Source organism: Tupaia chinensis, unplaced genomic scaffold, assembly GCF_000334495.1.
Source record: "Tupaia chinensis unplaced genomic scaffold, TupChi_1.0 Scaffold143906_1, whole genome shotgun sequence".
Classification (NCBI taxonomy): domain Eukaryota; kingdom Metazoa; phylum Chordata; class Mammalia; order Scandentia; family Tupaiidae; genus Tupaia; species Tupaia belangeri.
Window position 1 is genome coordinate 163,201 of NW_006203757.1, and position 22,879 is coordinate 186,079.

General features: G+C 42.8%; 1 protein-coding gene across 1 annotated transcript in view; it reads right to left on the bottom strand.

Annotated features, from left to right (window-relative positions):
• ERC2 (ELKS/RAB6-interacting/CAST family member 2) overlaps window positions 1–22,879 on the bottom strand; it is a 604,303-nt gene that overhangs the window by 49,644 nt on the left and 531,780 nt on the right. The window lies entirely within an intron of this gene.

Here is a 22,879-nt window from a genome sequence, read left to right on the forward strand (position 1 = left end):
GGAAAGAGCATTGACTTCATCACCAGCCAGGCCCTGCTGATGGCAGACTAAGACTGGAATGTGCAGATAATTATCTTTAAGGCCAGTCAACGGCTATATGTCTCCTATAATATCACCTTTAAGATCAAGCCAAGACATTCCAGCCCGAATCAAGGTTTATTTATGAAAGGATTTAACACTTTTAGATCCCATATTGCTTGGAGGACCACCAATTTCCATTCCCAAATATCCAATTTCTTCAATTTCACAGAGCATGAATGAGATTTCAGGTTCCCATATGTGGGGGGAAATTTTTAAGGCACTAAAATTCCTTTTCTACCATGAGGTGAAATTCTTTGCTAATGTCTCCGCAAAATAGGGAGGAGTGGAGTCTCTCCACCACTACGGACTGAACGTAGAAAATATCATAAGCCATAATCCCACATTCACACAGATACAACTGAATTTTCAGACAACTCCAGCTGAATGGTCTCCCTTGTTTCCCTCAAACCTGAAAGGTCAAAGGAGCAATTTGAATGGGGGTGCTCTATATAGGCCACAGACAGGAGGAAGAATGGCCTTTCTACCAGGAAGTGCACAGAGCTTGAAAGGATGCACAGACATCTAAAGCAATGGAGTTCAAACAGACCCCCATACATTGGAATGATCTACTGGAGGGAACCATTGGGTTGTCAAGAAAATCATGACAAGACATATCTTTTCTATGCTTTTCTAAGCAAAAATGCATTCTGACTCCTCTGATAACCCAATATTGAGTCCAAAAGTTTGTATAAAACTATTCGTTAGTGTTAGGGACTGATCAGACACCCTCCCTGACAAGCTGGCATAAATGGGCTTCAGCTAGATCATGGCTGCTGTAATATATATATGTGTGTAGTGAAAAGAGAGTACCCACTAGTGAGAGAAAGACAAGAAATCTCAGAGGAGATACTGATATTTCAGCTCTATAATGTGATTTGGTGACTGCTGATGCTAGGAAGAAAGATAATGATGACCAGAAAGGTCACCAGTAGATATTAATTCAACGTATGAGCAAACCTCATTTTGATGCATTTTGCTTTATGACACTTTGCAGAACTGCACGTTTTACAAATGGAAGGCTGGCAGTGACCGTGAGCAAGGCTATTGGAGCCCCTTTCCCAACAGCATGGTCTCTCCCTTTGGGTCTTTTTGTCACATTTCAGTAATTCTCAGAATATTTCAGATTTATTATTATTATTATTATTATTATTATTATATCTGTTACAGTGACATGGTTAATCTGATTAGCAGTCTTTGATGTACTATTGTGATTGCTTTGGGGCACCACAATCTGCACCCACATATGATGGCAAACTTAAGTAATAAATGTTGTGTTTGTTCTGAGTGCCCCACTGACCAGTTATTCCCATACCTTCCCTCTCCTCGGGCCTCCATATTTCTTGAGACTCAACAACATGGAAAGTAGGCCTATTAATAACACCACAATAACTTCTAATTTTCATGCAAAAGGAAAAAAAAAATCCCGTATCTTACCTTAAATCAAAAGCTAGAGTTGATTAAGTAGTAAGGAAAGAATGTCAAAAGTAAAGAAAGGCCAAAAGGCTGATGATAGCACATCTGTTTACAGCATGATTTAATAAATATTTTAGGCCCTAAAGTTTTAGGATCTAAAGTTCAAGGAAAAAAAAAAAGGTTCTTTTCAAAATATCACTGCTCATTGACAATGCATCTGGTTACCCCCAGAGTTCTGATTGAGATGTATAAGGAGAGATATTTCGTTTTCATGCCTGCTAACACAACAGCCATGGGCCAAGGAGTAATTTCAACTTTCAAGTCTTATTATTTAAGAAATACATGTTGTAATGTTATAGCAGCCATACTGATTTCTCTAATGGATCTAGGCAAAGTAAACTGAAAACTGGAAATGTTCACGATGCTAGATGAATCCTTTAAGAGCATTCATGATTCAAGAGAGGTCAAAATATCAACATTAATGGAAGTTTAGAAGAAGTTAATTCCAATACTCGTATATAATTTTGAGGGGTTCAAAACTTAAGTGGAGGTCTTGATATAAATGCAGATGTGGTGGGAAGAGAAGGAGAACTAGAATTAGAAGTGAAGCCTTAAGATGTAAATACATTGCTGCAATCTCATGATAAAACTTGAACAGATAAAGAGTTGCTTCCTGTGGATGCTTCTTCACATAGAATCTACTCCTAGTAAAGATGCTAGGAGTGAACGTGTTGCAAAGACAACAAAGGAACATTACATAAACTTAGTTGATGACAAGGAACCAGAAGATTGTATAATGGTTATGGCACTGGACTCCCATATAGTTGATCATGGTTTGAGTACCAGACCTGGCGACTAAAAACTCACGCTAGTTGTGTGTCCACGCATGCCCAAAATCCTGAGAGGATAATGGAGGAGAAGAAATTATGGCATGGCCATAAACCCAGGGGGTGATTTCTCACCTCCCATCTGTTTTTCTTTGACTCTCCGGCAAGCTCATGTGCCCTAGAGCAAAAATATCTCTTAAAAAAAGGAAAAAAAAAAGATAAAGCAATGATAAGCTTTGAAAGGATTGACTCCAATTTTGTAGGAAGTTCTACTGTGGGTAAAATGTTATTAAACAGCATCATATGCTACAGAGAAATCTTTCATGAAAGGAAGAGTCATTGGATATGGCAAACCTCATTGTTGCCTTATGTTAAAAAATTCCCACATCCACTCCAACCCTCAACGCCCACTACCCTCATCAGTCAGTAGTCATCGACAGAAATTGAGGTAAGACCCTCCACCAGCCAAAAGATTACAACTCACCGAAGGCTCAGATGATTGTTAGCATTTTCTAGCAATAAAGCATTTTTTAATTAAAGTATATATGTATTGATTTTTTAACATAATTCTATTGCACATTCTGTAGATTGTGAAATAGTACAAACATAACTTTTATATGCACTGGGAAACCAAAAATTTCACATGACTAGCTTTATTACAATATTCACTTTATTGCAGTGGTCTGGAAGCAAACCTGCAAGATCTCTAAGGTATGCCTGTATCATTTTATAGGGAACAGAGTATCAATCATTCGATGACATTTGCACACTGAAAATACCTTAGAAATTAAGCAAGCAAAAATGAAAAGGCATTTAATTTGAACAAATCCCTCATCATTATTATTAACTTATTGAATATATATGTGTATGCATGGGTATGTATTTATTTTTATATGATCATCCAACCCTTTTGCTAGTCATACATATTACTCTAAGTTAATTAAAAGCTATTCCTAGCTTTTAAAAACAAAATTATATATACCTATAAATATATTCATATACATAATGGTATAATTGATTCTCATACAAACATACACACACAGTTACATACAGTGTTATCTATATTAATCCCCTTCTGAGGGAGTTTGAGGTTATTTCTAAGTTTTCGAAATATCTGGTAATATTTTATCTGTTAATTATCTAATTATTTGTTAAGAGAAATTTCTGGAAAAGCATTTGATGGGCCCCAGGGTATGACCATCTTTAAGATTTAGCATACGCACCAATAGGCTAGCTCCACCCCCGGTAGTCAAGAAAGCCAGACCCCACATGACTCACAGCGTGGTCCTGGACCTAGAGGCTTTACAAGAACATCAGGCATGAGTGTGCATGCCCCAAATCCCGAAAGGAGAAAGAGAAGGAGGAGAAGGAATTACAGTGTGGCCATTCCCCACAAGGGTGCTTTCTTCTCCCCCTCTCTATTTTTCTGTGGCAAAAAAGAAAAAGACTACACTCCAACAAATTTGGCCTCATGAAAGACTCTAATTACATCTTGCCTTTCAGATGTAATTTCCAGAGCCAATCTTTTATAGAACATATACAATTCTCCCATACTACATATATGATTTATAATTTAACCTACCCCATGGTTGGAAAAACTCACCTCCATAGTGTTCCTGATTAAGTCTCAGGATGGGCATTTGCCAGGATATTGGTAGTGTCCGTATTTCTCTCAGCTCTATCAAGTATATGCATCCTAAGCTCTTTACTATTATTTTATCACTTCTAAAAATAAAATAAAATCTGATTTAAAAGCTCGTATAGTTTAAACAATCACTGTTGCACCAACAGAGATGATGATACTGTTGTCAGCTTTGAAAAGACATTCCCATAGGTGGATAGGATCATTTAGCTGATTTAAAAAGAGAACATCTGGGGGACTAGCAGTTGGCGTAATGGCTATGTTGCTGGACTCCCACGTAGTTGACCACAGTTCAAGTCCCAGACCCAGTGGCTTAAACTCAGGCCAGGTGTGTGTGCATGCGTGCCCAAGATTCCAAGAGGAGAATAGAGGAGAAGGGATTATAGTGTGGCCATCCCCCCTGGGGGGGTGGTGATTTTTCACTTTCTGTCTCTGTCTTTCTGGCAAGCACATGCGTTCTATAGCAAAAAAAAAGAAAAAAGAAAACATCTGAAGGCAATCCACAAAGGGCTGTTAAGGAGCAACATAGGATATAAAATCAAACTCATGAAAACCAGGAACCATTTACATCAATTTATAACATGTCTTAGATTTAGGAAATAAACAGCTGTGTTTGGAATTTAGTTTGGGGCTTTTGATAAACACCTGTCACCTGCCAACTGGAATGTTAGCTATGAGAACAGCAGGCTGAATGGGTTTGGGTTAATGAGAGAAACACTGAGCCAACAGGGTGACAGAGGAAGATCCCATGTACCCTTACTGATGCCGATGCATCTGAGGACAAGGAACATCTTTCCTATGCCCTGATTGGCTGAGCACTGAAAGCAAGATAACCACCCTCACTTGAATTCTGTGTATGCAGAAAGTCAATGGCGACAGTGAAGTTAACAGGGGAAACTCAGCTTTCATTTCCTGAGCCTGTGCAGAGGTTTAGTGTTCACTTCTTAACTCAGTGCTGTATTGTAGATAGTAAAAACGCTGGGATAGACCAGCCACTGCAGACCCAGTCAGCAATTGTGACAATAGTGTGATAATATGCATTTTGGTCCCAGGGCCTGGAAGAGTGAATATACTTCACAAAACACCTAATTTATTCCAATAAAATGTTTGGCATGCCAATTGACATTAGGCTCATTTTACATAAATCCAGATTTTTGAAAAGATTTACCTGGGGTTTCCAAACGTTTATTGCCTCACTGACAGATTTTTAGACTGACACTTGTAACGGGTGATTTTTCATACCACCAGCAATTCAGATTGGGATTCCAGAACGTTGGTCAAAAATTGTCTCTAAGATGCCAGTTGATGTCGATTCACAGAGATTCTGGATTCTATGTAAACCAAAGAGTAAAAATGCTATGCAAGGAAAAAACCAAAAAAATATGTCCTAAGTAATTAATGATCATATGTGGACCTGGCCCATTGCGCAGTGGGTGAAGCACTGTGTACAGGGAGCTGGATCCCACGTGGCTGACGAGGGTTCGAATTCTGGCCTTGGGAGGTGAAAAGCACACTGGACACAGGAGCACATGTGCCCCAAATCCTGAAGGGATGGAATAAAGGGACTGCATGACTTCCGCTATCAGGGCGGAGCTTCTTTCTCTGACTCTGTCTCTTTCTCTGTCGGGGGAGTACACATGACCTCTGGCAATACAAAAATAAGTAACATAATCATGTGCGATTATCAAAATTGATTCCCACGATACCACCCACTCTCCCTCACTCTGTGAGGTCCATGCCTACTGAGCTTTTCCCAGTCTCCTCCCCCCCCCCCAAACACACACATGCTGAACTCACTGCCACCTCTGGGACCTGTGCTTGCTTTTCCTGCCACCTCAAGTTCTTTCATCCCAGTGCTGTGTAGGTTGGTTCAGCTTCAACAGTAGCCCTCCTGCCTCTCCAAGCCACAGGACACATAGTATAACCTGATTGCATTTTAAACAAAGGGAACTGCAAGCAGGAAGGCCTGGAGGTGAAAAGGCCTCTGGTATTTATAAGGAACAGGAAGAGGGCCAATGAGTAATTGGCCTTATAAATAAAGCTAATAAAGACGAAAGTATGAAACTATGTATGTTACACTCAAGAATGCACAAAGTAATAGAACATATTACATGTGAATTCAGAAATACCTAATATAATCCTAAAAGTGGTCTATATAGGTTAGGAGAAATACATACTTTTGCCAAATAAATGTAAAAGTAAGCATGGAGGGGGGACAGCAGGTGGCATAGGTGGTGGTTAAGGCACTAGACTCACAGGGTTACGGTTGACTGTGGTTTGAGTCCTGGATCTGGTAGTTTGAAAAACCACCCTGGGCACCTGGACATGCATACCCAAAATCCCAGAGGGAAGGCGGAGGAGAAAGGATTGTGGCATGCCCATTCCCTCGGGGTGATTTCTTACTTTTCTCTCTCTCTCTCTCTTTCTTTCTCTCGTGGGCACATATGCTCTTTGGCAAAAACCGTAAAAAATTTTTTTTAAATTTAAAAAAAGCAATAGCCAGCGGTTATGGGAGTCAGATCTCACATGGCTGAGCAGATGGGTTTTCATTACATTATTCTTGTATTTTTCATTTTGTTTGAACTATCCCACAACTGGTGTTAAAAGGAAATGAAGCACTAAGTATTATTTCTAAATACTAATCAGCAACTATTGTTTAAGTGAGAAATTCAGTCACACACACACACACACACACACACACACACACACACTTGTGTTAAGTGGCACAGGTGTTTACTAACTGTCCAAACCCTCAGCAGGTATCTCTGGGATGAATTTCCCTGGGGACATTTTCTCTCTCTGCAGGTAACAGCCACCACATTCCACACACAATAGTATGCAGGATTGAACCCACACCTAATTGGTTTTATGCTTTTCTGATGGTGACAAACACCAAAGTGGGTCCTACTTTATCCCTTCCTAGCTCTTCAGTGATTCTAATGTGATCTCAAAGTAACATTTTAATGTGTAATTATATTCAAAATAAAAGAGCACATGTTTTGGCAAAACTGGACAGGTAGGGGGCTTAATAAATAATAATGATGACAATGACAGCACTGATATTTGCTGAGTGCTCAGTGTGTAGCAAACTCTTCTAAATTCCCATCTTGTATTAGCTCATTGAATCTTCCTGGAAGCTCTGAGATTATCCTCGTTGGATCACTGAGAAACAGAGGAGCAGAGGGGCGAGCAGCGTGCCCAAGGTCACACAGCTGGAAAAGAGGAGGAGGCTGGGCTTCAAACCTAGCGGACTGTCTGATGGCAGAAAGTGAACTTTAGCCAGTAAGCTTTGCTGGTGCAGAAACCTCTAAGCACACAGTAAAACAACTGCGACTATTTGCTGCTTGTATATTAAGGTGAAAGCCAACTGTGAATGTGTTTGTGGGACCGGCAATAAATGATTACCTATGTGGTTCATCTTAGCTTCTACTGAAGGGATCAGAGGCTTCAGCTCAGTGTGAGCCTTAGCTGCCTACCAAAATGAATTTAAAATCTTCCTGATTTGTAAATATATCAATGAAACTGCATCCAAAATAGTTAGCACCCTTTAAACTCTCTCTTTTTATTTTTAATTAGAGGTTTTTGCCTTAGGGTGTGTGCGGTTGACAGAGAGACAGAGACAGTGAGAGGGAAAGTGAGATATCACACCCCACCCAGGGGGGATGGCCACGCCACAATCCCTTCTCCATTCTCCTCCTGGGATCTTGAGCATGCACACGCTCACATTCAGCGTGTTCGGGACTCGAATCACCGTCAGCCATGTGGGAGTCCAGCAACATAACCGCTACACCATCTGCTGGCCCTAATCTCTCTCCTAAACACTATCTCCTTATGACAGTGCTGGCGTTTGGGGGATGAGCGGAGCAGAGTCCAGTTTAGGTCTGCAAAGTGCCTCCTGATTTTCCCTGAACTCTTCATTTCCTGGAAGCCTGTAGTCTCATATGACCGGCCGAATCCTACCAAGTTCTACCAGGCAAGGTGTGGTGATTGCTTCTCAAATGGAAATTTTCAATGTGACAGTCCAAAATTCTGTCACCACAAACCTAACAATCCAACCTGAATATGGCTTTAAAAAAAGGAGATGCTGAGACTGAATGCAAAAACTGAGTGAGCCTGAATACAATGCAAAGTGATTTAAGATCACTGAGCCGGAAAGTGAAAAATATAAGTCATTTTATTTTACCTTGAGTCACAAAAATGAAAAAAAATCAAACCAGCATACCACCTTTTCTTAAACTAGTTTCTATATTAATTAGATATTAAATATGCACACAGTTCATATCTGGAAAGGATTAATCCTTAGAACTGGAAATATTTGCTAAGAATCATATGCAGGGGACTGCAGGTGGCAGGGTGATTGGGACGCTGGGTTCCCATATGGCCGACCATGGTTCAAGTCCTGAAACTGGCAGCTTGCTTTCTCACTTTCCTTCTCTCTGTGTCTCTCTCTAGTCAAATAAAAACTAAAGTAATTGATGTAATAAAAAATAACTATTTTTTTAGAAAGAATTATATGCAATAGGGAACATCAAAAAGGGATCTGACGGGACAGCTACAAGATAAAGTTGCAATTGGTTACTCACATCTTTGAGATGATTTCTACGGTTAATACAGCCAGTATGTTCCCTCATGTAAGCAAAACTTCCTTAAATGAGACCAGATATACATCTCTCCCTGCCCTTGCTGAGTTCTAATAATTGTTTAGCACTAAATCAGAGGTAAGGTCTCCCCGAAAGCGTAAGCTCATACGAAGAAATGCATTCATCCAAAAGCCTTCCCAAACGTATTTCCTACAGTCACTTAGTCTTCAAAGTAAATAAATTGACTAAAATTGTCTATCAACTTTCCCAGAATGCTTCTGATCTAATATTTACAAGTCAGTTACTTTAAGTACATTAAAGATTAATTTAAATTATTTTTACACTGGGAGCAAAGTAAATTCAGTACTCCCCAGAATGACGTCTCTAACGAAACCAACTCAAACTTTGCTTCACTAAAATACAGCCAACAGAGGGAAAAACACCATAAACATAGTAATTATGGTGAGATAATCAAAGGCCTCTATGCTGAAGAAAAATAATGTCCTAAAAATGTCACTTGTGGGTTTTGAGGCTTGGGAGCCTTGAGAGGGCCCTATTTTAAACAGAAGTCGACCAGAAGCAACACACTGCGGCTCTCTCTGGCTCCCCTCCCCTTTCTCTCACTCTTGGGAAGGAGAGAGGATACGAGATAGAAAAAGCAAGTGGCTCCTTTTCCCTGTGAGCCTTTCTTTCTTTGTCTTCATTGCTACAGTTGCTTCAAAACATCCCCACCTTCCTTAGAATTTCTTTCCTCGCAGATGTCCTTGGTTTGTAATTACAGTCACAGGGAATTTCTCAAGGCCCTGCAGAGGCAAGTTCCCAGCTGAAATGTCCTCTGTCTCCTATTCTTTTTCTTAAGGTTTTTGCCATAGAATATGTGAGCTAGCCTGAGAGAGACAGAGAAAGAAAAAGTGAAAAATCACCTCTTGGGGGGGATGGCCACACTGCAATCCCTTCTCCTTGATTCTCCTCTGAGGATTTTCGGCATGCACACATATGCTCCAGACATTATTTTCAATCCACCAGGTGTGAGACTCGAACTGCAGTCAGTCATGTATTAGTCTAGTGCCTTATCCACCGTGCCACCTGCTGGCCCCTGTCTCCTATTCTTTAGAGAAACCATCAGTGTGAACTAACTTACAAAAGTTGACTCCACTTGAGCAGATGTTACTCCAAAGAAGATATGAATATACAATCAGCACATGATAACAGGCTCAATATCACTAGACATTTGGGATATGCAAAGAAAACCACAGTGAAATGCCAACTCACTCACTGATGGCTGTTGTCAAGAAGGGTTGATGAGGATGTGGAAGAACTGGGACCTGTGTGTGTTGCTAGTCAGAGTATAGAATGGTACAGCCACTGTGGAAAACACTATGATGGCCCCTCAACAATTGAGCATTGGGACCAGCAGATGGTGTAATGGTTACATCATTGGACTCCCACATCATCTACTATCATTCGAGTCCCAGATTAGGCAACTAAAAATTCATGCTGGGCGCGTGTGCGTGCATCCTCAAAATCCCAAGAGAATGGAGGAGAAGGGATTGTGGCATGGCCATTCCCAGTATGGGGTTGATTTCTTGCTGTCTCTCTGTTTCTCTTTCTGTCTCTCTGATGAGTTTATGCATCCAATAGCAAAAAATCTCTCTCTCTAAAAAAATGAACATTACTATATAATCCAGCGATTCCACTTCTGAGAATATGCCTAAAAGAATTAAAAACTAGAACTTGAACAGATATTTATACCCCAATGTTAAGGGCAGCATTATCCACAATAGTTAAGAAATGTAACAACCTGTGTCCATCAACACGTGCATAAATAAAATGTGAGCTATACATACAATGGAATATTACACATCCTTTAAAAGGAAGGAAACTCTGACATATGGTACAAGGATGAAACCTTAAGAAAGTGTGCTAGGTGAAATAAACCAGACATTCAGGATACTTAGACAAATTAATAGTGATACAAAGTAGAAAGATGGTTATGAGAGCTGGTGGGGGGTGAGAAGGGGGATGGCAATTTACTGTTCAGTGGATACAGAATTTCCATTTTGTAAGATGAACAAGTTTCAGAAGTACAGCCAGACAGTGGCATGTAAAACACAGTGCTCAACCTGACTCCTGTGGGAGACATGCTGATGTGTGTCCAGAGACCTCCTTGGGTACGTGTGTGTGCCCATGATCTGAGCTGGCTCCATATCAGGAGTGCTGTATCTCTGTCTTTTTGTCCCTGTCTCTCTTTCTCACTCTCATGGAATAAATAGATCATCATTTTTTTTAAAGCTCTGGAGGTGGATGGGAGTGACAGTTACACAACAATGTGAAGACACTTCATGCCACTGAACTGTAAATTAAAAATTGCTAACATGGTCCATTTTATGTTAGATATTTTCTACCACGGAAACGCTGGCTCTGAGGACATCATTGTAAATGCATGATTATTTCAAATTAATTCTAGTATAAGTTGGTAACTGCCTATTCCATTGCAGCTCAATGATAGGTTATAACGATGGTGATGCTGGGTTACAGAGGCTCCTTTCAGTGACTATCAGATCAGAGCTTAGGCTGCAATGGACCGAACCAATCATCCATGCCTTTAAACTCTCCACACTTTGGGAAGAAGGTTCTAGCTTAAGACAATTAGGACATCTTTCCTCCATGCACGGGCCCTGACAGACATTACTAAACGATTAGAGCGTTGCTTCATGATGAGTCCCCTGGGACTTCATAATCCTGCCCAACACAGGGTTCAGGCAGCCACCAATTAGAACTGTCTGTCAAAATAAAATCTATTTTCCATACTGGTCTAGGTAACAATTAAGCTATTTCCACCGAGACTAACATGTTACATATTAAAAACCAGTTACAATTAAGCTGAGAATATAAGAATATCGACATAAAAGAAAAGCTTTGCCCTACTCTCTGTTCATCCCTTTTACTGACCTGTATTCTAACACATGCCATGAGGGAAAACCTTGGGTAATATAACAAAACCTTGGGAAACTACAGAGGCAGAGATTCTGGTAAGCATGATACTAAAAAGAAGATATGCTAGTAGAATTAATCCTGCCCTTATCATCTTCTGGTAGAGGGGTAGGTCCATTTTTCTGCAAAAGTTCAGATAGCAAATATTTTAGACTTTGTGGGTCATATAGTCTCTGTTGCAACTACTTTATTTTTTCCCTATGAAAGCAGGTGTAGATCATATGCAAATGAATTGGCATGGCTGCATTTCAGTAGCAATTTTCATAAAAAATGGGAAATAGAGGGACCGGCAGTTAGCCTAATGGCTATGACGCTGAACTCCCATGTAGTCGACTGCGGATCGAGTCCCTGACCTAGTGGCTTAAAGTCATGCTGGGCGTGTGTGTGTGAGTGCCCAAGATCCCGAGAGGAGAATGGAGGAGAAGGGATTGTGGCGTGGCCATCCCCCCCTGGGGTGGGGGGTGATTTCTCACTTTCTCTCTGTCTCTCTCTCTGTCTTTCTGGCAAGCGCACACACCCTATAGCAAAAACCTATCCAACAAAAAACAGGAAATAGGATGGATTTGGCACGTAGGCCTTAGTTTGCTGACCGGTGTTCTAGTAGGTCATCCGGAAAGTCATGAGACTTCTTTGCACAGAAAAACACGTCATGGCTTTCCCAACGACCTAACAGATGTTCCATCTTCATTTGAGATTTCTGGGAGGTCCTATTTCCCCTTGCCTTTCATCTACTGAGTACCTTCAGAGTTTAAAACCATTTCTAACCCCACCCAAACACTGACCCCAAACAAGTGACGTGGAACCCAACGTAGCTAACTGAGGACAACTGGCACAGAAGTAGAGCAGCAAGCAGGGGGGAGGAGGCAGAGAGAAGGAACTAAGACCGCCAGAACGTGAGTGTGGAGCAGGGCTGTGGAATATACGGTTGAAAACTCAAAGGTCAAGAGGCAAAGCCGTTTTCTCAGTAGAGGAGCCACTCCCCAGTTTCTACCTGCCCACAAGAGCTGGATGTTTTGGATTAGGGGACTCAAATCCTCCCAAAGTGAAGCCTGGGTGTATGTGCCTGGGTTCCAGGTAAGAACTCGAGGCGACTAGGGACCAGTCTGGTTATGGAACATGCTACCTTGCAAGGGAAAGCACAGAGTCATATCCGTAGATCACTCTGGAGACTGGTGCAGAGCTAAGACAAGCTTATTTCATCCACAGCCATGTTGACCGAATTCTGCTCAGAGTCGTCAAATTATGTACCGCAGGGTAGGCACAGAGCGGGTTGAAGCCGAGGGAGAGAAAGCGCAGTGTACTGTGTGTGCAGGGGACAGAGCTGCTCATGTTTCCAGATCCCTAAACTGGAGGCGGGCTCTGGGGCAAGATGAGATTGAGCTTTCAGCCAGGGTGAGACGATGAAGGCCATGAACGTCTCAACAAAGAGCCTCGAGTTCATCGACAACCACAAACAATGGCAGCATCATTGAAGGTTTTAGATAGGGCAAGATGGGGAAATGCAGAGAATGAAGCAGTGCGGGACCAGGGCTCAAGGCATTAGAAAGCCACGCATGGGACCAGCAGTTAGCATAATGGCTATGTCGTTGGACTCCCATGTAGTCGACTGCGGTTTGAGTCCTGTATCCGGCGGCTTGAACTCATGCCAGGCACATGTGCATGTGTGCCCACGATCCCGAGAGGAGAATGGAGGAGAAGGGATTGCGGCATGGCCATCCCCCCTGGGGGGTGATTTCTCACTTTCTGTCTCTCTGTCTGTCTCTGTCTTTCTGGCAAGCGCATGCACCCTATAGAGAAAAAACTCTCCAAAAAATAAGAAAGAAAGAAAAAAAAAAGCAAGCCACGCATAATCCAAGCAAGAGAAGATAAAGATGAGAACAAAGAGCAGATGGAAAGGGCAAGAGGGCAGAGCTTGAAGGAAGAGAGGCTAAAAGCAGCAGGAAATGCTGAGCAATGCGATGTGAGAGGCGGGGATGCGGGGGATAGGGAGAAACTAAGAACGCCCAGAGTTCGGGCCTGGAGAGGTGGGCACATGCCTGCACCCGCCCTGCTGAGGTGAGTCCATGCTACACCCCAGCGTGACTCCCCAAGTACAAAGGGAACCATCCACCCAGCGAATGCGATCCAGAAAAACTCCCATGAACTGAAGATGTAAACACAAAACCAAGTTGGGAAACAGCCTGGTTACGAGTACTGGACGTCAAAATTACACGCGCAAAGAAAAGGCCCGCAGAGATGAATGGCAGGAGGACGCTACGGGGAGAGCCGGTTCTGCCGTACACAGCAGTATTTCTGCCATGTTTCAATGTCTGTAAAATACACAAAGCTATAAAACATATATCGCATGTGTGTGTCTGTCTGTTTTACAGTCACGCCATGCCTCCGATGAACACTTTCCGTCCTGTGGCATTTCATCAGACACAGCATTTTTAAACAGTGGAAGAGATTTTACCAACCAGATAGTTCCACTTACCCACCCAGAAAAAAAAAAAAAAGCTTTGAGTGAATGGGCACCCGCTTACTGTTTAGATTTATAAGTTACCATGATCTCTACAACGATTTCAATAATTTTTAGTTGCATTAACTAGTATACACATCATTAAGATGCCAGGTTATTATAGAAATGTGACATGGAATTGCTGGATGCGTCAAGCACCACGATCCTTGGGGGACTTAAATCAAAAAGGCATTTAGGATAAGAAAAAAACAAAAAGGAGTAGTGAAAAAAAAAAAAAAGTCCAGAAGTTCAGCGAACTCTGTTCCCTGAGGACAACAAACTGCGTCTCAATTTAAACGAAGAATGAAGATGCTGACTCCTACATTCCAATCATTGTCCGAACAGAACATTTTAAAAAACCTAGAAGAGCGCTATCCCTACCAACTGGAGCATTTTATTATATTTGCCAGGGATTAAAATAAACCGCATTCACCAATAGGCTCCAGATCGTCCAGTATTGCACTGCGAAGGACACCTGCCTTCCATTGGCTGCAGAGCAGTTGCACACAAGCACGGTTCAGGTTTGAATCCTGCCTCTCTCCTAGCTAACTGCATTCCCTGTGATAAAGTATCCTCCTCGACTCCATCACCTTCTGCCTCTACATCTGAAAAAATGAGGCGGCTGGACTAGAACACCATGACCCCTCTGGCCAGATCCTCCAGCGAGGCAACCCATGGGGAGGGCTCCCACACATCACTCCCGATAGCTCTCAGTAAGAGTATCACCGCCTCCCTGTTCATGTCCGTCTCCGTGGTGGGAGGGCAACCCTGTGAGGATGCAGGTCACGTGCCGTGTCGACTTCTATATGCTCAATGCCTAATACAGAATCTGGAATGCAGAAGAAGCTCAATAAATACTATTCAGATAACTGTCTGTAACTCAAATAACTTCCGAAAACCCTAAGAGCTATTTTTCTTAGTATCGCTACACCTTGCTACATGCTGTTCCCTCATCTGGAATACAGATACTATCTGCATGGCTGGTTCCTGATCCTCCTTCAGGAATTAGCTTAAATACCACACCCTCCCCATATTGCAGTTAGCTTTTTACTCTCGTACCACTTCAGATGTAGTCCTAACACCGTCAGCCCTCAGGAAAACAAGTATCGAATGGTTTCTTCAATTCTGCTCACAACTGTAAGATCTTCTGTAAGCAACAGTCAACCCTGAAGACAGAGTATTCTGGAAGTCCTTCCAGTAAATACCCAGCTGGAAATGAGGCAATCGATCTTATATACATAGACCTTTTGACAATGAGCCATGAAAACAGCAAGCAACGAATACAATAATTAAGCATTCATTCGAAACTGTTTATGTTAATTACTCCAAAGGCTAAAGGAAGTAAGGGTTGCCTGATCTCAAATGCCAACCTTCAGGCTGGGAAGGAAGGATCATTGTCCTCCACGCCAAAGAAAAGAATCCGAATTTCTCAGCAAAACAGCTGTACATGGGTTTCGATGAGGTCAAATTTTCATTGAAAACTTGAAGCCACAATAGAGATAGCCAACAAAACCTTTCCACCATGAGAAGAAAGAACAGCAATAGCTACATGCCCTCAGTCCAATGGGGAAATATACACACGGCATTTCTAAAATGTATTTCATCGCTAAAATTTGTGTTTAGCTTGGGTTTGTGGCTGCCTCTGCAGCCTGTATGTGCAGGACGTTATAAATACTCTTCAGGAGCCCTGCTTCCCTCCCACGCCCCATAGCATCCATCAAATTAACCAAGTAGCCGTCAAAGTCCCTTCGGAGGACCCTCTGTGGCCCAGACCCACTGCAGGCAAACAATGTGGCCACAGGAGCCACGCCATTTCCTCCTCAGTCTCCTTGCTCCTGGGACCACTGGCCTGGGGATGATGTCCAGCCTCTCGGTTTACGGGAACCCTTCGCCCACCTCCAACACGTGGGTCTGCAAGGCCATATTTAGCTCAATCTACGCATAGTTCACTTTCCCCAGCCAGGTGTAGCCAGACACCCCATGAACATAAAGAAGAAAGGGCGGTCTGTCTCAAGTATCTGTCTGTGTGTAGCCAGTGGCTTTTTAAAGGCTTCCACTTTGGTGCCTGCATGTCAAATTCTTTGGGTGTTTAATTTAGAGGTGGGAAATACAGCCACCTAATTCCAGCAAGGCTATGATGTTTCGAGGCATGAAAGGAACGCCATTTGGGGACGGAGAGACACAGTTGTGTTCGTCTACACACTTACATATCTCCCACATGTGCGTGTGCTCCAACAATGAGGGGATGGCTCCCTGCCAAACGTGAAGAAAAGTTTTAAAAATTTATGATGCTGGGAAAAAGTATACAAAGGCATAAATCTTAGAGTTTTCTCCCAATCAATGCTAAGCTATCAGAACAAGAATGTAAATCTTTAATACAGTATAACCCTAGGAATTGAAGGTTTAACCGAAAACCTAAAGTTAGCAATGGCCCCAACAAAACGTATCCAGAAATGACTGAATAGTTGTCGATGCGAACTTTGATAATGATGACAAAAGTAATTGTGCTTGTCATTTCTACATGCAACCACGCCACGCACAAAGAACTACGGCAACAATTTGATGTGAGAGGCATTTATTCATATACACAGATGAGGTTGGCAGTCATCTTAGCCCTGTTGTAAATGGAAGAAAACTGGGGCACAGTGAGGTTACGACTCCGCCATGTCACACGGCTATGACATGGTAGAGGGAATGGATTCTAAGTCCGTGTAATGTTAGATTAAACAATAAAACATAACCATCATTGACACGCAGCGTCCTCTCTGAAATGGGAAATAGGAAAGGAATACGAACCAGATCTAGACAAAGAGAGAAAACTGGGAAGAACTCAGGGAATTTCTGGATAAGCCAGGCCTCCAGAGAATCAACATCATCCACAATTTCGACAACATTTTGGCAACACAAGGTTGCTGTGTGGTTATAAAGCACTGGATTTTTCTCTGCAGTCTAGAAGCAGCAATTTGAAAAATTGGAAATCCAATCAGTGTATTATTTTATATGTTGCTGAAAAGTTAGCTTGCTTCATTTTTAATTAAAATAATGTGAGCTGACCAAAAAAAAAAAAAAAAAAAAAAAAAAAAAAAAAAAAAGACACATTTACAAAATATTCTAGAATATTCCCAGGCATACCCTCTTCATTCTAAGTAGTCACCTTGTAAGTTGTTACCTACTGCGAATGCACAGCCTTTACTCCACGGCATTTTAGGAAACCCACATTTGGAACCATTTCTAGAGACTGGTACATTTTTGTGACAAAGTATCATGCCAGCAGCATAACTTTAGAGCCACATGTTTTATAGAACCATGTCTGGGGAATAAGGCTGGTGATCAAAATAGGAAACACTGGCTTTAAGGAAAGAACACGTTGTGATTACAAAAGAGTCAGGTCTCTTTTGTGGCTTTCAAGGTGGCCAGAAAAGTTTCAGAAGGTTTTTGAGTAATAACCACCATGCTGGGAAATGAAGCCGTGTTCCGCTGGGTGATGGCTGAGGGGGAGAAACATTTATTGGAAATTAAGTGTCACAAACAAAACCATGGAAGGAGGTGGCAGTGACGCAGTCGTAGTGTTTCCACGGGCCTCGGCACTTCCTCCACCGTGCCGGGCACACACCAGGTGCTTCGTGCACGTTTGCTGAATGACTCTAAGACGCCATCCTTTTGTTGGTTAGACAACAGATAAACTCTGGGCTAGTGAGAAAGTCTTTGCTCAGGCAATAATTATCAGTCGACGACCTGAACATTCAGGAAAAAAGTATGGCTTTGCTGGCGAAATAGAGAAAAAAACCTACTCGAAGGATCTGCCGGCTCATTTTGCCACTTCTCTCCAGATGTTTCCAGGCTGCGGATCGTATGTCCCATATGAAGGCATCCAGGGGGCCCGCCACAGAAGGCAGGCCCGAGCGGAAAGGAACGCCATTTGGGGACGGAGAGACACAGTTGTGTTCGTCTACACACTTACATATCTCCCACATGTGCGTGTGCTCCAACAATGAGGGGATGGCTCCCTGCCAAACGTGAAGAAAAGTTTTAAAAATTTATGATGCTGGGAAAAAGTATACAAAGGCATAAATCTTAGAGTTTTCTCCCAATCAATGCTAAGCTATCAGAACAAGAATGTAAATCTTTAATACAGTATAACCCTAGGAATTGAAGGTTTAACCGAAAACCTAAAGTTAGCAATGGCCCCAACAAAACGTATCCAGAAATGACTGAATAGTTGTCGATGCGAACTTTGATAATGATGACAAAAGTAATTGTGCTTGTCATTTCTACATGCAACCACGCCACGCACAAAGAACTACGGCAACAATTTGATGTGAGAGGCATTTATTCATATACACAGATGAGGTTGGCAGTCATCTTAGCCCTGTTGTAAATGGAAGAAAACTGGGGCACAGTGAGGTTACGACTCCGCCATGTCACACGGCTATGACATGGTAGAGGGAATGGATTCTAAGTCCGTGTAATGTTAGATTAAACAATAAAACATAACCATCATTGACACGCAGCGTCCTCTCTGAAATGGGAAATAGGAAAGGAATACGAACCAGAAAATATTCTAGAATATTCCCAGGCATACCCTCTTCATTCTAAGTAGTCACCTTGTAAGTTGTTACCTACTGCGAATGCACAGCCTTTACTCCACGGCATTTTAGGAAACCCACATTTGGAACCATTTCTAGAGACTGGTACATTTTTGTGACAAAGTATCATGCCAGCAGCATAACTTTAGAGCCACATGTTTTATAGAACCATGTCTGGGGAATAAGGCTGGTGATCAAAATAGGAAACACTGGCTTTAAGGAAAGAACACGTTGTGATTACAAAAGAGTCAGGTCTCTTTTGTGGCTTTCAAGGTGGCCAGAAAAGTTTCAGAAGGTTTTTGAGTAATAACCACCATGCTGGGAAATGAAGCCGTGTTCCGCTGGGTGATGGCTGAGGGGGAGAAACATTTATTGGAAATTAAGTGTCACAAACAAAACCATGGAAGGAGGTGGCAGTGACGCAGTCGTAGTGTTTCCACGGGCCTCGGCACTTCCTCCACCGTGCCGGGCACACACCAGGTGCTTCGTGCACGTTTGCTGAATGACTCTAAGACGCCATCCTTTTGTTGGTTAGACAACAGATAAACTCTGGGCTAGTGAGAAAGTCTTTGCTCAGGCAATAATTATCAGTCGACGACCTGAACATTCAGGAAAAAAGTATGGCTTTGCTGGCGAAATAGAGAAAAAAACCTACTCGAAGGATCTGCCGGCTCATTTTGCCACTTCTCTCCAGATGTTTCCAGGCTGCGGATCGTATGTCCCATATGAAGGCATCCAGGGGGCCCGCCACAGAAGGCAGTCCTGAGAGCAGGGTGGGAATTGGGTTTCCTCAGGCCCTTGTTCCGCGGCCCCAGCCTGCTCTCCTGACAGCCATTCCTGGCGGCCTCCAATGAGGATGGTGCCCCCTGCAGCATGAAGGAAAAAGGGCAGCCGGGGCGGATGTCGGAGGCGGTGCATCTTCCAGGACTACCATGGCCTCTCCCAGGACATCTCGGTTCAAACAAACTCTATGACGAGATCTAGATGGTGCGTCTTTTATTCATTGTCAGCCTACCTGACTAGTCAGTCAGTCAGTCATCCCATGTTAATGAATAATTAACCATGCATTACTGTCTTTTTACCTAGCAGGCAATATAAAGGCAGCTGAAAAAGACACAGGCTCTCCCTTCCAAGGATGTCAGAGTTATCTACACAGAACATAGGGTCCTGCCCAGTCCCGAGTCCTGGCACACGGGGCTGGTAGGCGTTAAAACACCTCTCTTCTCTCCGCAGACGTGCTTCCCCGTCCTGCTCTGGTTCACATCAGAGAACTGCTACCAATTCACAGAACTGCTATGCAAGTGTCTTTGCGATTCCACTTACTTATTAGAATTCTTCCATTCAGCTCATCAAGACATCTGTGAATGCCAGACCTTGTTCTGGACCCCAAAGACAGAGTCCCCCATTCTAGAAGGAGGGATGACTGACAAAGGCCCCACATGCTCATGGCAAAGGGACTAATTAGCGAGTACACAAACAACTGTGCATTATCATCTGAGGCTGCAGTAGGCGCAGCAAAGAAAGACAAAGATACAACATGAAGAACGACAAGAACGGGCCCCACCTGAGTGGAGAAGTCCACAGTAAACTAGACTGCAGTACTGGAAGCCACATGGCTGACACGGGTTCAAATCCCTGACCTGTTGACCTGAAATGTGCTGGGCATGAGCGTGCTTGCTCAGGATGCAGAGGAGCTGGAGGATCAATCATAACTTGATCAGATCCTGCAGGGGGTGCTTCTCTCTCTATCCTCTCTCTCCTGTCTCTTTTTCCTTAGCACACACATGCTCTATTGCATGAATAAAATAAACTTTAAAAGAATACTAAGAAGTGATTACAAAGTGTGTTTGGGGAAAGCTTCTCAAAGGAGGTGACACATGAGCAGAGACCTGAGTAAGCAGAAAGAGTATGCAGGAGAATGTTGTCAAGGGAACAGCATCAGATGTGCAGGAGCAGTAAGTGAGGGGGGAAAGTCAGAGAAGGGGGTCCCAAAGAGACCAGGGCCAACCACACAAGGCACTGCAGGCAGTAGAAGCCCATGGTAGAGCTGCTGCCAGCATAGACGCCGACCAAGAACATGACATCATCAACATCCTCATCAGTGTCATCGCAGCACTCTCCGCCACTCTGTGTGCAGCAGGCACTTTTCTAACTGCCACACAGCACCAGGAGGTGGGTGCTATCATCCCCTGCAATCCAGACACTTGAGGCCGTGGCATTACACACAGCTAGTACGTGGCAGCATCTAGTCAGTGGGGTAGTCACGATCTTAACCAGTGTGGTAAAAACACACCATAGGAAAACCAATTACGAAATATTTACACAACTCAAAAGTTGTAAAAGGGTTAATGTTATGTGAATGGATGTCTGTGGCTTTGTGTAAGACTCCGATGAGTGGGTCCCACCTACATCCTCAAGTACTGGGGTCAAATGTCAAGAAGATATTTTGGGAGGGGTCTATAAAGTTTTTTGGGGAAGGTCATGGAATCACAGGTGGAGGATTCTTGGGCAGAGTTCACATAAGACTGTCCTATGAAAATAGGAGAATACCAGAGAGTGTATGTTGTACAGTAAGTGATTTTGAATGCAATTGAACAACATGAATATCATCAGTAGACCTCTCAATGGTTTTTAATCCATATCACTATGAGTTTATATATTCAAACTTAGAATCAGTTTTGAAATTTGTCTCTCATTTTTTTTTTTAAATAGAGATTTTTGCCATAGGGCGCATGCACTCACCAAAGAGAGACAGAAAGTGCGCAATCACCCCCCAGCAAGGATGGCCATGCCACAATCCCTTTTATTCCATCTCCTCTCAGGATCTTGGGCACACATGCACATGCGCCCGAAATAAGTTTTAGGTTGCTAGGTATGGGACACAAACCACAGTAGACTATGTGGGAGTCCAGCAACCAAACCAATATACCATCTGCTGGTCCCACTTGAAATTTGTCTTTTAGAACTAGTAGATGACTTTATATTCAGAACAGTTTATGGTTGGGTATATACGATGATATTAACTGACTCAGGAATGGTCATCAGAACCCGGGGAAGGGGCCCAGCCCTCAGCCTAGAAGCATTGCAGGGACCCCAACAAAACTGTAGGAGTTCACTCAGGTAAGGAAAAGCCGACTGTTTTTACTTAGAATGTTTATCTTTTGAACTCATACTGCCACTTAATCCAGTTTACAAGAAAATTCCTGTCAACTTTATTCCCCTATTTCCTGATACATCTTATATTACGATTCTGCCTTCACGACTCTTCTCTCTTAAACAGGGTGAATGACAAACAGGAACATGGTCTCAGAAACCCAAGAAGCTATGTGGGCCAGACAACAAGACAGGGCAATGCAATACTCTGCAAGGTTGACCCGTGTAGGAAGGCTCTTGGTTTGCATCTGGAGCCCTCCCTAAATATACAGGTGTGTGTCTGCCCCTCATCTAGGGCAGGCTGAACTGGTGGTGGGTCATGGCATGGGAACCCCGGTGGGAGTGCCTACCTTTACTCATGGGTAAGAGAAAAAAGCAAACTTGGGACCAGCAGTTAGCATAATGGCTATGTTGCTGAACTCCCATGTAGTCGACTGCGGTTTGAGTCCTGGACCCGGTGGCTTAAACTCATGCCGGGCGCATGTGCGTGCATGCCCAGTATCCCGAGAGGAGAATGGAAGAGAAGGAATTGCGGCGCGGCCATCCCCCCTGGGGGATGATTTCTCGCTTTCTGTCTGTCTCTCTCTTTCTGGCAAGTGCACGTGCCCGTCGTCTTCTTTCTGGAAATGGCACGTGCCCTAAAGCAAAAACCCTTCAAAAAAAAAAAAAAAAAAAAAGAAAGAAAGAAAAAGAAAAAGAAAGAGAAAAAGAAAAAGAAAAAGAAAAAGAAAACTTCAAAAACAAAAGAGAAACCCAAGGTTAGTAGAGTCTTATTCAATGGTTGCAAAATGAATGGATGAATCAAACGCTTATTTCATATACATTTAAATATATTTAAACTGCGTTTATAAGACAGAGGTATGGCCTTACTTTAAATGGGAAACAATAAGTTTTACGAACTAAAAACATTCCAGAATCTGTACAACTGAGAACTGCCCTTTTCCCACCCCCATATGTTCCTCCCCAACTGCACAGACCCTCAAGATGTAATTCTAACTACTCCCCTGGTCTCTAACATTGGGCTCTAACGTACGCGTGGTAGCTCCTATGAAGTGAAACTTTATTCAGGTGAACCAAGCCACAGTCAAGTATGACCTTAATCCCCC